Raw genomic sequence first — 11894 nt, 5'->3', positions numbered from 1 at the left:
GAATTTTTGAATACTTCGCTGATCTCTAGTCATGAGGAGTATGAGGTGAGCCGCATCCTGGACTCTCGATTGGTGCGTGATTAGTGCAGTTCCTGGTCCATTGACGCGGTTATGGTCCCGAGCAGCGTTCCTGGGTTCCTTCCACGGATGTTCATGCTTCTGCCCTCCTCCGCGCTTTTCATGCCTGTTTTCCTCAGAAGCCTTTTGTTGAGCTGCGGAGGGGGAGGGGCCCTTAAGGAGGAGGTACTGTCAAGGTCCTACCTTTCCTCAGAGGTTGTGCTGCTCCATGTGGCATCCATCTTAGGTTTCTGCAAAGCATGGTGGGAGCCTTTTATGCTTTCAGGCCTCTGCGGTCCCTCCCCAAGAGGGGTGTGGTTGATCACATTTAAGCCTGTTGTCTGCACTTGCTCTTTGCATTCGTGTCCTGTATGTTCCCTTGCAGCAAGCTCTTGTTCTGTTCTTATTGCTCTCCTGGTAACCGACTCAGCTTGGACAAGACTATTCTCTGCTTTAACTCTTTACCTGACCTCCCGTTGCTGAACCAGGCCCGTGACCTGAGTATTCTTTGCCTACCGTCTTGTACTGTCTGCTCCATTGTTATAGACCCGGCCTGTCTGACCTCACTACACGTTTTCCCATCTAGCTCCCACCAGCTGTACGCCATTGGCGGCAGTCGTTACTGCAGCTGGGGTTACTCGGGGGCCACGACCTGGTCTCAGGCTGCGTCAAGTCCATCCCCACCATCAGCAGCCCTGAGGGACTCTGGTCTGTAGGTAGTGGCTGTCCTCAGTCGCTGCGTGACCTTACCATAGGGCTGCCTGCCCATTCCATCACTCCTGCCCTGACAGGTGTCTCCAGCAGCCCTTCCTCCTGATGGGACTGTCTGCTGGTGTGAAGTTTGAATACCTGTGTGTCTCTTGTTACTAAATGTAGATTGCCCCGCCCTGTGTCATTATGCAGGGAGGCAGGATTGTCCCCTGAGTGTATATATCTTGTATCTGTGTTCAAATAAAGTAGTCTACCTCCTGGTTTACTTCACGCCTGGTGTTGTCTAGTCTTGCATGGTCAGCTGTGGTGTCTGTTGTCAGTGTTCGGATGGGGAAGCGGTATTCTAACGGAAGTACTCAAGTGCAGTCTGGGTCGGTTCCATTACAGTGACGTCACAGCTTTGGTGGCAAATTTAAACAACTGTCAGAGCTGTTTTCTTTGGGAAATCAAGCGGGCTGAATGCAACAGCTTCCCCAAGCACTGTGGTCCACTGTGAAGGTCAGTACAAAGAACAATGGAGAACCATCTGTGCTACCCAGAATACACTATTATTCTCGGAATGGGTTGCTGCTGACACCTGGCTATACACCTGGATAGAATGGGATCAAAATTATAACAAAATTGGTGCTGCGCTCCCACACTTATATAAATAATTAAATAAAAAATGAGGTTTCAATTACATCCCTAGTGAATCCTCCTGTGCAGGAGCAGACTGACCATTTGGAAACTCGGGCACTGTCCAAGGGCCCGGGGTCAGTAGGGGGCCCCATGAGATGCAATTAGTAAAAAATAAATTTTAGAGGTTCAAATATAAATTGCTGTATCACCCAATATATGGCTTCCATCCAGTAGCCAAAAAACATGCAGACCAAAAAGGGATTTGTGAAAAGAGATTCACAGAAAAGCGGCTACATTATGAACAGAATGCGATACTCAGAAAAATTTCCAAAAATTATGCTTTATTACACATTAATGATTGACACACGGGTGTAAGGGAAAATGGAACAGCCATTTTTAAATATAAATATGAAATACATTGGTATTGAATTAGATGGCCTAACAACCTCTTTATTTTTCCTTGTTTCTGTATGAGAAAAACCAGTTTCACACCTCATGCCCTCTCCTGTTGGCTCAACATCTGGCACTTCACTTCTGCTTCCAGTTCCACAGCATTCTCATCACCTATTGACTACAAGATTGTTATCACAGCCTTTCAGGACTTGTCAAACTTGATGGACATTTACATGTCAACAAATAATCACACCTCAGAAGTTTCTCCAAAAACACAAATGGCTCTTGACAGAAAGATCAGATAGTCAGGTACCACCCATTGGAAAAGCATATAAATTGTATTAGAGGGCCCTAGTTAGACAGAGCATTACTTTGAATCCAACACCATGTATTTACCCTGGTTTAGCATCACCCCAGTATGAGACAATACACACAGACCTAAAACCATTAAAATCACACCAAAACTGGTCTAGATATATGTGCTGCAAAGGCTATGACCACCATAGTCTAAAGCATTTGCAGCACTTGCACATTGGTTACACTTCCCATAGGAGGTATATACAAAAAATTATACCATAGGTATGTAATATCACATGCTATATATATATAAGCACATATTGTTACCATATGGGTTACACTCCCTGAAGGAGATTTTACCAAAAATTGTACCATGGGTATATAAAATCACATGCAAGCAAAAAAGACAGATACAGTTACCATCTGGAGAGAGGCATAACCCTAAGCCTATAAAAGGCAATGTGGGTAAAACATTGAATGAAAAGGGGAATATGACCCCAATAATATAGTAATGGATTCATGCAGTACAACCCTATAAAGGCACAAGTGGTTGGGGCCCAATTATCTGTAATATACATGAATAGTTGCAAAGATTCTTATAGATGAAAGAGTCCCTGTTGTTGTCTTGATGGAGAGATAGATGCAAATAGCAGAGGACTGCTTTAAATGGTTTCTTCACCACAACATGTGGACTGCAAACCACTTTGATATTTGAAACAAGATAAGGCCCAGTAGGTCTTCCGCCTGTTGCAATATATGTAGTATGCCTTGTTTCTGTATAAAGCACCATAATGTCCCCATCCTGTAATAAGACAAACTGTTAAGCCGCCTGGCAGAGTCTCTAGCAGCCCACCGCACGGATGCTCCCAGGGCGCGGGGTCTAAGTCCCAGCCTGCTATTCACCAGGGCCCCTGATGGTGGGGATGGACTTGGTGCAGACTGAAACCAGGTCGCGACCCCCGAGTGCGTCCTGCGGTGGTAGAGAATACTGACAGGGGAGTGCAGGAACGGAATCTATTTGGAAGAGGCAGACAGATACACAGGTCTGACCCAAACCGGATGGATGGATGGGTGGATGGATACGGTATGCGTGGTCAGACAGGCCGGTCGGTATTATGCGGGCAGCGAGGTACAGAGGAGCGAGCTAAGAATGGTCAGGTCACAAGCCAGGTTCAGCAGGATGCGGGCAAATACAGTACCAGGGATCAGACAGAAGAGTAGTCAGGCAAGCCAGGGGTCAAACAGGAGAGAGCAGGATCAGGAACAAGCAGAGGTCGGCAACGGAGTATACAGCAACACAGGAACAGGATACAGGACACAGGATACAAGACCAAACGGCAACTAACATACCTGTTCCTGCGTTTAAATAGCCCGCCTCCCGCTGTCATTGGTGCCAGGCGCGCGTCCGTGATCCCGAGTGCGCATGCGCGAACCCCGCCGCTGCCATGCGCGGCCAGGTCCTACCGCCCGCCGGGTAGAGAGAGTGGGTGTTCTGCGCATGCGCCGCCCGACGCGATGCCGCAGAACACCCGGATCCTGACATTGCCCCCCCCCTACGGGCAGCCGCCGGATGCCCAACAGTTCTCTCTTGTGTGGGTGGTTGTCAAAAAAATCCCGAATCAATCTAGAGGCATGAATGTTCTGGGAGGGTTCCCATGAGTTCTCCTCTGGACCATACCCTTTCCACTTAATGAGAAACTGAGTCTGACCCCCCCTCTTCCTACAGTCTAGAATAGTCTCAATTTCGAACTCCTCCTCCCCATCAACGTTTATGGCGTCAGGAGGCCTAGATCTCCGGTTCGGGAATGGGTCCGGTGCCGCGGGTTTCAACAGCGATACATGAAATACCGGGTGTATTCTAAAGGATTCCGGGAGTACGAGCTCGTACGCCACTTCGTTAACCTTCCTCTTTACCTGGAATGGGCCCATAAATCTCGGTCCCAATTTCCGCGATGGACATATCATCCTAAGGTTTGTTGTGGCCAACCAGACCTTGTCCCCTGGGTGTAACATAAGCTCCCCTCTTCTCCTTTTGTCAAAGGCTTTCTTACTGCCCTCCTGGGCCTTCAGGATCGCTTCTTGTAAGATCTTATTGTTTGCAGAAAGGAAGTGCAACATGTCCTGTGTAGCTGGCACCGAACTTTCAGGAATTGTGTCAGGTAAAAAGGTCGGGTGGAAGCCGTAATTGGCAAAAAATGGGGATTGCTGAGTAGTCGAGTGGCTAGCATTGTTGTAAGCAAATTCGGCCAGTGGTAAAAGAGTTAGCCAATCGTCCTGGAGAAATGATGTGTAACATCGGAGATATTGTTCCAAGGTCTGGTTTGTACGTTCGGTCTGTCCATTGGTCTGTGGGTGATATGCCGAGGAGAGAGATAACTTGATTTCCAACGTCTCGCATAGTGCTTTCCAAAATTTGGAGGTGAACTGGGCACCCCTATCCGAAACTATATCCTTAGGAATTCCATGGAGTCTCACCACCTCTCTCACAAAGATTTGCGCCGTCTCCGCAGCGGATGGTGTGTTTTTGAGAGGCAAGAAGTGGGCCATCTTGGATAGGCGGTCCACAATCACGAAAATGGTGTTATGGTCTTGAGATGGAGGAAGTTCCACAATGAAATCCATCGAAATCATTTCCCACGGTCTGTTAGGTATGGGTAAGGGTCGCAGGAGCCCCCAAGCCTTGTTCCTGGAAGGCTTATTCCTTTGACAGACCGCGCAGGTCTTTACGTAAGCCTCGCAATCTTTGGACATGCTGGGCCACCAGAACATACGTTGTAGAAGTTCCAACGTCTTCCGGGCCCCGAAGTGCCCAGCCAAGGGATGGTCATGGCAATGGCCCAAGACCGTGGTGCGAGATTCGTCAGGTACCAAGATTCGTTCTCCTTTCCACCATAATCCATCTCTATTCTGTAGTGGCACCCCTGGAACATTTGGAGCCCCTATGGATGCTGCCTGTAGTTGGGAACGTAGCTCCGTCTGTAATGCCAAAAAATTACCAGACGACAGGATGGTGTCGGGTTTGTGGGCCTCCTTCGGGTCTTCGAACATCCGCGAAAGAGCATCTGGTTTCGTGTTCTTTGATCCAGGCCTATAAGTGATATGAAACACAAACCGAGAGAAAAAAAGTGCCCACCTAGCCTGTCTTGGTCTCAAGCGCTTCGCCGTTCTTAAATATTCAAGGTTCTTGTGATCCGTAAAAATTAATATCGGGTGCACGGCTCCTTCCAGCAAGTACCTCCACTCCTCCAATGCTGCCTTGATGGCCAGGAGTTCTCGGTCCCCTATGTCATAGTTCTTCTCGGCCGAAGATAGTTTCCTGGAGAAAAATGCCACGGGATGCATCAGTTCCTTGACGCCCTTCCTTTGGGAAAGCACAGCCCCAACCGCGTTTTCGGAAGCATCCACCTCCAAGGTGTAGGGTAATGAAGAGTCAGGATGGCTCAGTACTGGGGCCTCGGTGAATAACCTCTTTAGGGACTCAAAGGCTTCCTGCGCCTCAGATGTCCACTTGAAATGCACTCCCTGCTTGGTAAGTTGCGTGATGGGGGATACTAGGCCTGAAAAGTTCCTAATGAATTTCCGGTAAAAATTAGCAAAGCCAATGAACCGCTGAACCCCTTTTTTATCTAACGGCACCGGCCATTCCAGAACTGCGGAGATCTTCTGTGGATCCATCGCTATTCCAGTAGTAGAAATAATTAAGCCTAAGAAGGGGATACTGTGCTGCTCAAAACTGCATTTATCTGCCTTTGCGTATAACCCATGCAAACGGAGCCTTTCCAGCACCACCCTGACGTGACCCCTATGCTCCTCCAGAGATGCAGAAAAAATTAAGATATCATCAAGATAGATGACCACGAAAATATCCAAGAAGTCCCTGAACACATCGTTAATGAAGTGCTGGAAGGTGGCGGGGGCATTACACAGACCGAAGGGCATTACCAGGTACTCAAAGTGCCCGAACCTAGTACGGAAGGCAGTCTTCCACTCATCTCCCTCCCGAATACGGACCAGATTGTAAGCCCCCCTCAAATCCAACTTCGTAAAAACAGATGCAGTCCTGAGTCGCTGAAACAGTTCTGGTACTAAAGGAAGTGGGTAACGGTTCTTTACCGTGATCTTGTTAAGCTCCCTATAGTCCACACAGGGCCTTAAGGATTTATCCTTCTTCTCAACAAAGAAGATACCCGCCCCGGCCGGGGATGTGGAGGGGCGTATGAACCCCTTCTGAAGATTTTCCTCAATATATTCCTTTAGTACCCCTAGTTCTTTTTCTGACAGAGGGAAGATCCGCCCAAAGGGTACCTCAGATCCCGGGAGCAGATCGATTGGACAGTCGTAGGCCCTATGCGGAGGAAGATTGTCAGCTCCCCGCTTACTAAATACGTCAAGGTATTGATGGTAAACTGAAGGGACGTGTTGTGTCAGCTCTATGTCAGTATCTACGCAGAATAGTGTGCGTGGGGCCTCCGGCTCATGTGGACAACAATGCTCTTGGCAGTATGGAGAGCCGAACCGGAGGGTACCGGCTTTCCAATTAATCTGGGGGTCGTGGGCCCGCAGCCACGGAAGCCCCAGAATAATTGGAAACAGAGGGGAGGAGATAGCATTCAAACACAGGAATTCCCGGTGAGTCTCGGATACAGTCACACAGAGAGGCGGGGTCTCCCGATCCACCACCCCAGACTTGATCCGAGATCCATCGGCTAGAAAAATATTAAACCCACATTCTTTAACCTGTAAGGGAATCTGGAATCGAGCCGCGAAGTCCAGATCCACAAAACAGCTACAGGCCCCGGAGTCAATGATCGCTGTTGCCGTCACGACCCTTCCGGGGAGCTGGAATGAAATGGGTACCGCTAAATAATTGACATTGTGACTGGCTGTGGTAGGTGTGGCAGAGTAAACAGAAGTGCACTTACCAGCCTTCACCGGACAGGAACGTACCATGTGGCCAGCTTCCCCACAGTAGAGGCACAGGTTGTTGCGGCGGCGTCTTTGACGCTCTTCAGGTGTTAGGGAGGGACGAGCTAGCCCAACTTGCATTGGTTCCGGCGTATCCAGGGGTTCTGGATTACGATTCCCAGCAGTGCTACTGACTGGTCCTGGAGCATGGGGAAACATCCAAGCAGGCCTCAGGCCCTGGCCTGACCTCTCCATCCTGCGTTCCCGCAAGCGTCGGTCGATCTGAATAGCCAGGGTCATGAGATTTTCTAGTGTGGCTGGTATGCCTACCCTGGCTAGTTCGTCTTTCAGGGACTCAGACAGACCTATGCGGAACTGGTTGCGCAAGGCAGCGTCGTTCCATTGCGTGTCTCCCATCCACCGCCTGAACTCACCCGCATACTCCTCTGCAGGCCTACGACCTTGCCTGAGAGACTGAAGGGCCGATTCAGCTGATGCTGCTCGTTCGGGATCATCGTAAAGGAGGCCCATCGCTTCAAAAAATGCTGCCACAGATTCCAGCTGAGGTGGTTGCTGGATCTCTAATAGTCGATGCGCCCATTCTTGGGGTTCATCGAGTAGCAAAGAAATAATAAACCCCACCTTCACGGTTTCTGTCGCGAACGTGCGTGGCTGGAGCCTAAAGTACAACAGGCAGGCATTACGAAATGCTCTGAACTTGGTGCGATTCCCACTGAATCGTTCTGGGACAGGAACATGAGGTTCTGGCATAAGTGTAGGTGTAGGTGCTGCTGGTCCGGCCAGGGTTTCAGTGGTACCACTGGCCGGAGCTGAGGGACTATGATCTTGGGGGGCCGAAATAGTGGTGGTTAGGGTCTGGATCCGACCATCCAGGTGATTATAGCCCTCCTCCAGCGCCCTTACCACCTGAGTAAGAGCTGCCAGATGCTGGCACATATTTTCCAGGGGGGAAGGTCCTCTTCCAGGTTCCGTCATCTTTTTGGCCGTTTGGTACTGTTAAGCCGCCTGGCAGAGTCTCTAGCAGCCCACCGCACGGATGCTCCCAGGGCGCGGGGTCTAAGTCCCAGCCTGCTATTCACCAGGGCCCCTGATGGTGGGGATGGACTTGGTGCAGACTGAAACCAGGTCGCGACCCCCGAGTGCGTCCTGCGGTGGTAGAGAATACTGACAGGGGAGTGCAGGAACGGAATCTATTTGGAAGAGGCAGACAGATACACAGGTCTGACCCAAACCGGATGGATGGATGGGTGGATGGATACGGTATGCGTGGTCAGACAGGCCGGTCGGTATTATGCGGGCAGCGAGGTACAGAGGAGCGAGCTAAGAATGGTCAGGTCACAAGCCAGGTTCAGCAGGATGCGGGCAAATACAGTACCAGGGATCAGACAGAAGAGTAGTCAGGCAAGCCAGGGGTCAAACAGGAGAGAGCAGGATCAGGAACAAGCAGAGGTCGGCAACGGAGTATACAGCAACACAGGAACAGGATACAGGACACAGGATACAAGACCAAACGGCAACTAACATACCTGTTCCTGCGTTTAAATAGCCCGCCTCCCGCTGTCATTGGTGCCAGGCGCGCGTCCGTGATCCCGAGTGCGCATGCGCGAACCCCGCCGCTGCCATGCGCGGCCAGGTCCTACCGCCCGCCGGGTAGAGAGAGTGGGTGTTCTGCGCATGCGCCGCCCGACGCGATGCCGCAGAACACCCGGATCCTGACACAAACGATATAAGAATAGTCACTTAGGGAGCTCTCACTCTATTGTATATATAATGTAAGTCGCAAGGAGCCTTTTTGATTAGTCCTGTAACGGTCCACTCACCACCTGTGCAATGGGTAGTAGAAAAAAGAGATATCCTTCATAAGTACTGCCGTGTTGATCCAGGGAACTACCGCTTACATCAGCCAACATTTCGTAGGTTCCAACCTCTCCATGGCGCCTGTACAGCTTTTGCATGACTCATGGCATGTGAAAATGGCTGCCTCCTTGTAGGTCGGCGTGCATATCGCCAGTGCGCATGACCGGAAGTGACGTATCTGAGGTATGACGTCAACATGTTTCGCCGATGGGAGTATCTCACTCAGCTTCGTCAGGACCATATAGGCTTAGGGTTATGCCTCTCTCCAGATGGTAACTGTATCTGTCTTTTTTGCTTGCATGTAATTTTATATACCCATGGTACAATTTTTGGTAAAATCTCCTTCAGGGAGTGTAACCCATATGGTAACAATATGTGCTTATATATATAGCATGTGATATTACATACCTATGGTATAATTTTTTGTATATACCTCCTATGGGAAGTGTAACCAATGTGCAAGTGCTGCAAATGCTTTAGACTATGGTGGTCATAGCCTTTGCAGCACATATATCTAGACCGGTTTTGGTGTGATTTTAATGGTTTTAGGTCTGTGTGTATTGTCTCATACTGGGGTGATGGTAAACCAGGGCGATTGCCCGTGTGTCAATCATTAATGTGTAATAAAGCATAATTTTTGGAAATTTTTCTGAGTATCGCATTCTGTTCATAATGTAGCCACTTTTCTGTGAATCTCTTTTCACAAATCCCTTTTTGGCCCCATGAGATGCCCCTGGTACCTTTTTCATAGGCTTTTTTGAGTTTGGGCAAGGACACAGGGGCCCCATGATCCTCTATTGCCCCGGAGCCCCATGAGTTGTCAGTCCGCCCCTGCTCCTGTGTGTAATTATCCCAAACTCAATTCTTCATATTATTATACAATCTTATGCAGTGATGTTTGATAAACCATATGAAATTAAATAAAAATGTGCAAAATGCATAAAAACACAATACATAAACCCACTTGTGTCCCTAAACAGGGTGAAATCACAAACATGTATTAAACCACATGTGATAAAACACTTGGCATAAAGAAATGCCCAAAGGTGCAGTGGAAATAGACTGACAAATGGCACTATTGTGCCTATAAAACAAAAAATAGGACTGTCAGGATAAATGGACCCTAACTATACGACAATCTACAAGCACTATAACAAATCCTTCAACATAAATGTGCGACCACCATTCAACAAGGGCCCACATGTACCAAAGTATAAATTGCCGTGCTCTTGACCCTAAACTTGGGACTATACTGCTATATAAATAGCAGGAAGAGAAAATAAATAAATAGTCGGGGTCCATTTATCCTGAACGTCCTATTGTTTGTTTTATAGGCACAACAGGTTATTATGTGACTCCTGTTTTGCACAGGCAACTGGCAAGAGAGAAGGCACCAACCAACAGGTAGAGGATTTGGCCAGATGGGTCATTCAAGAGTCCCTGAAAGAAATTGGGACTAGTTGCGCCTGCAGCCCATTGGTCGGGGTGTGCTCCCCTCCCAACGATCCCCAAGAGGGATTGGAGCCTTCACAACCTAGCTGTGGTGGAATCGTTCCACCTGGGCTTCCTCGTGCAGAGTGATGTGTCTCAGCCAATGGTCCCCTTTTCCGGCAAATCTTCCAGCACTCTGCCAAGGAGGGTATTAGAGTTCAAAGACAAACCTTCCCCGATATCCCAAACCAAGAGTCGAAACTTTGTGTAGGGTGAATGAATGAATGCTTAGTTTATACAGCACATCCTGGCAGTAATCCCTGCCCCCTTCACTCCCACCAGACAGTCTGGCACCTGGTTTTCCCCACCCACAACAAAACTACAGCACAGTATGAAATCTAGAGAAGTGAAAGACTACAAGTTCACATTACCCTAAACAAACAGTGTAGAATGCCTGTCTACATAACAGCTGCTAAACATACACAGCTTTAAAAAGCGTAGAACGGGAAGGCCACTTAACAAGGGGATAAAACCGTAACAGAAAGGGCAAAATGTTATCACAAAGGGATGGTTCGTCACACTAGCCACTTGTCAGCCAGATCCTCAGATAGTGAGGTGGAGAGTGAAGATCCTTGTGTGGGCTTCGATTTTGCCTTGATCTCGCCTAGGGGCAAAGCGGTCAAAGAGGCCCTGAAATGGGAAGAAGCTGTGGAGTCTTCCCCTAAACACAGGAAATTATTTCAACATCTAAGCAAGGATCGTCCAAACTTTCCATTCCTGGAGGAACTTATGAAATTTTCACAGAGGAGTGGAGCAATGTCGCTAAGAGGGCCTCCTTGCTGATTCAAAGCAGCCAAGCTTTATCTGTTCAAATCAGAGGACGTCAAACATCTAGAATCGGCCCCTCTGGTTGATGCGCCTTGATGAGACTAGCCAAGCACGTTACCCTCCCTCTCGAAATTCAGTGTCCTTCAAGGACTACCTGGAAAGGAGAATCGATTCCGATCTCAAGCGAATCTACACTGGGATGGATTTCAAGCCGACGTTTGTCTTAGTGGCTTTTGGGGGTGGGGGACCCCTGTATCATCTTCCCGAATTCTTATGTTTAACCCATCCTGTGCCTGTTAAGGGGAACAGGGTGGGAATGTCTTAGTATTGTGTATTGGTGTAGGGATTGTCCTTTGTTCACTGCCATGTGGTTGTCCATTGTTGTCTGCCATGTGATTGTCCATTGTTCACTGCCATGTGGTTGTCCATTGTTCTCTGCCATGTGCTGTATCCCATTGTTCTGTGTCTTGGTTGGGTGGGGAGTGTTTTCTGTAGTCCTTCCCACTGATGGGGCAGGCTGATGATGTGTTTCCTGTTCCTGGTTGTGTTTCTCCGCCCTGTGTATATATCTTGTGTTTGTGTAAAAATAAATGGGGTTGACTTCTTGTCTTAAGAAGAGTCAGATGCTGTCTATTTCCTGCTTGATCAGCGGGTGGTGTCCGGGGATTTGTGTTCGGACAGGGAAACTGCAATATAACGGAAATACCCAAGTGCGGTCTGGGTCCGGTTCCGTTACATTGGTGGGAAGCAGTGGGATTGTGCTTCCAAGCTGTGAA

The sequence above is a fragment of the Staurois parvus genome, unplaced genomic scaffold (genome assembly GCF_062004578.1).
Source record: "Staurois parvus isolate SC_StPar_1 unplaced genomic scaffold, SC_StPar_1.0 ptg000502l, whole genome shotgun sequence".
NCBI lineage: Eukaryota > Metazoa > Chordata > Amphibia > Anura > Ranidae > Staurois > Staurois parvus.
Note: the sequence above shows the minus strand (reverse complement) of the source record.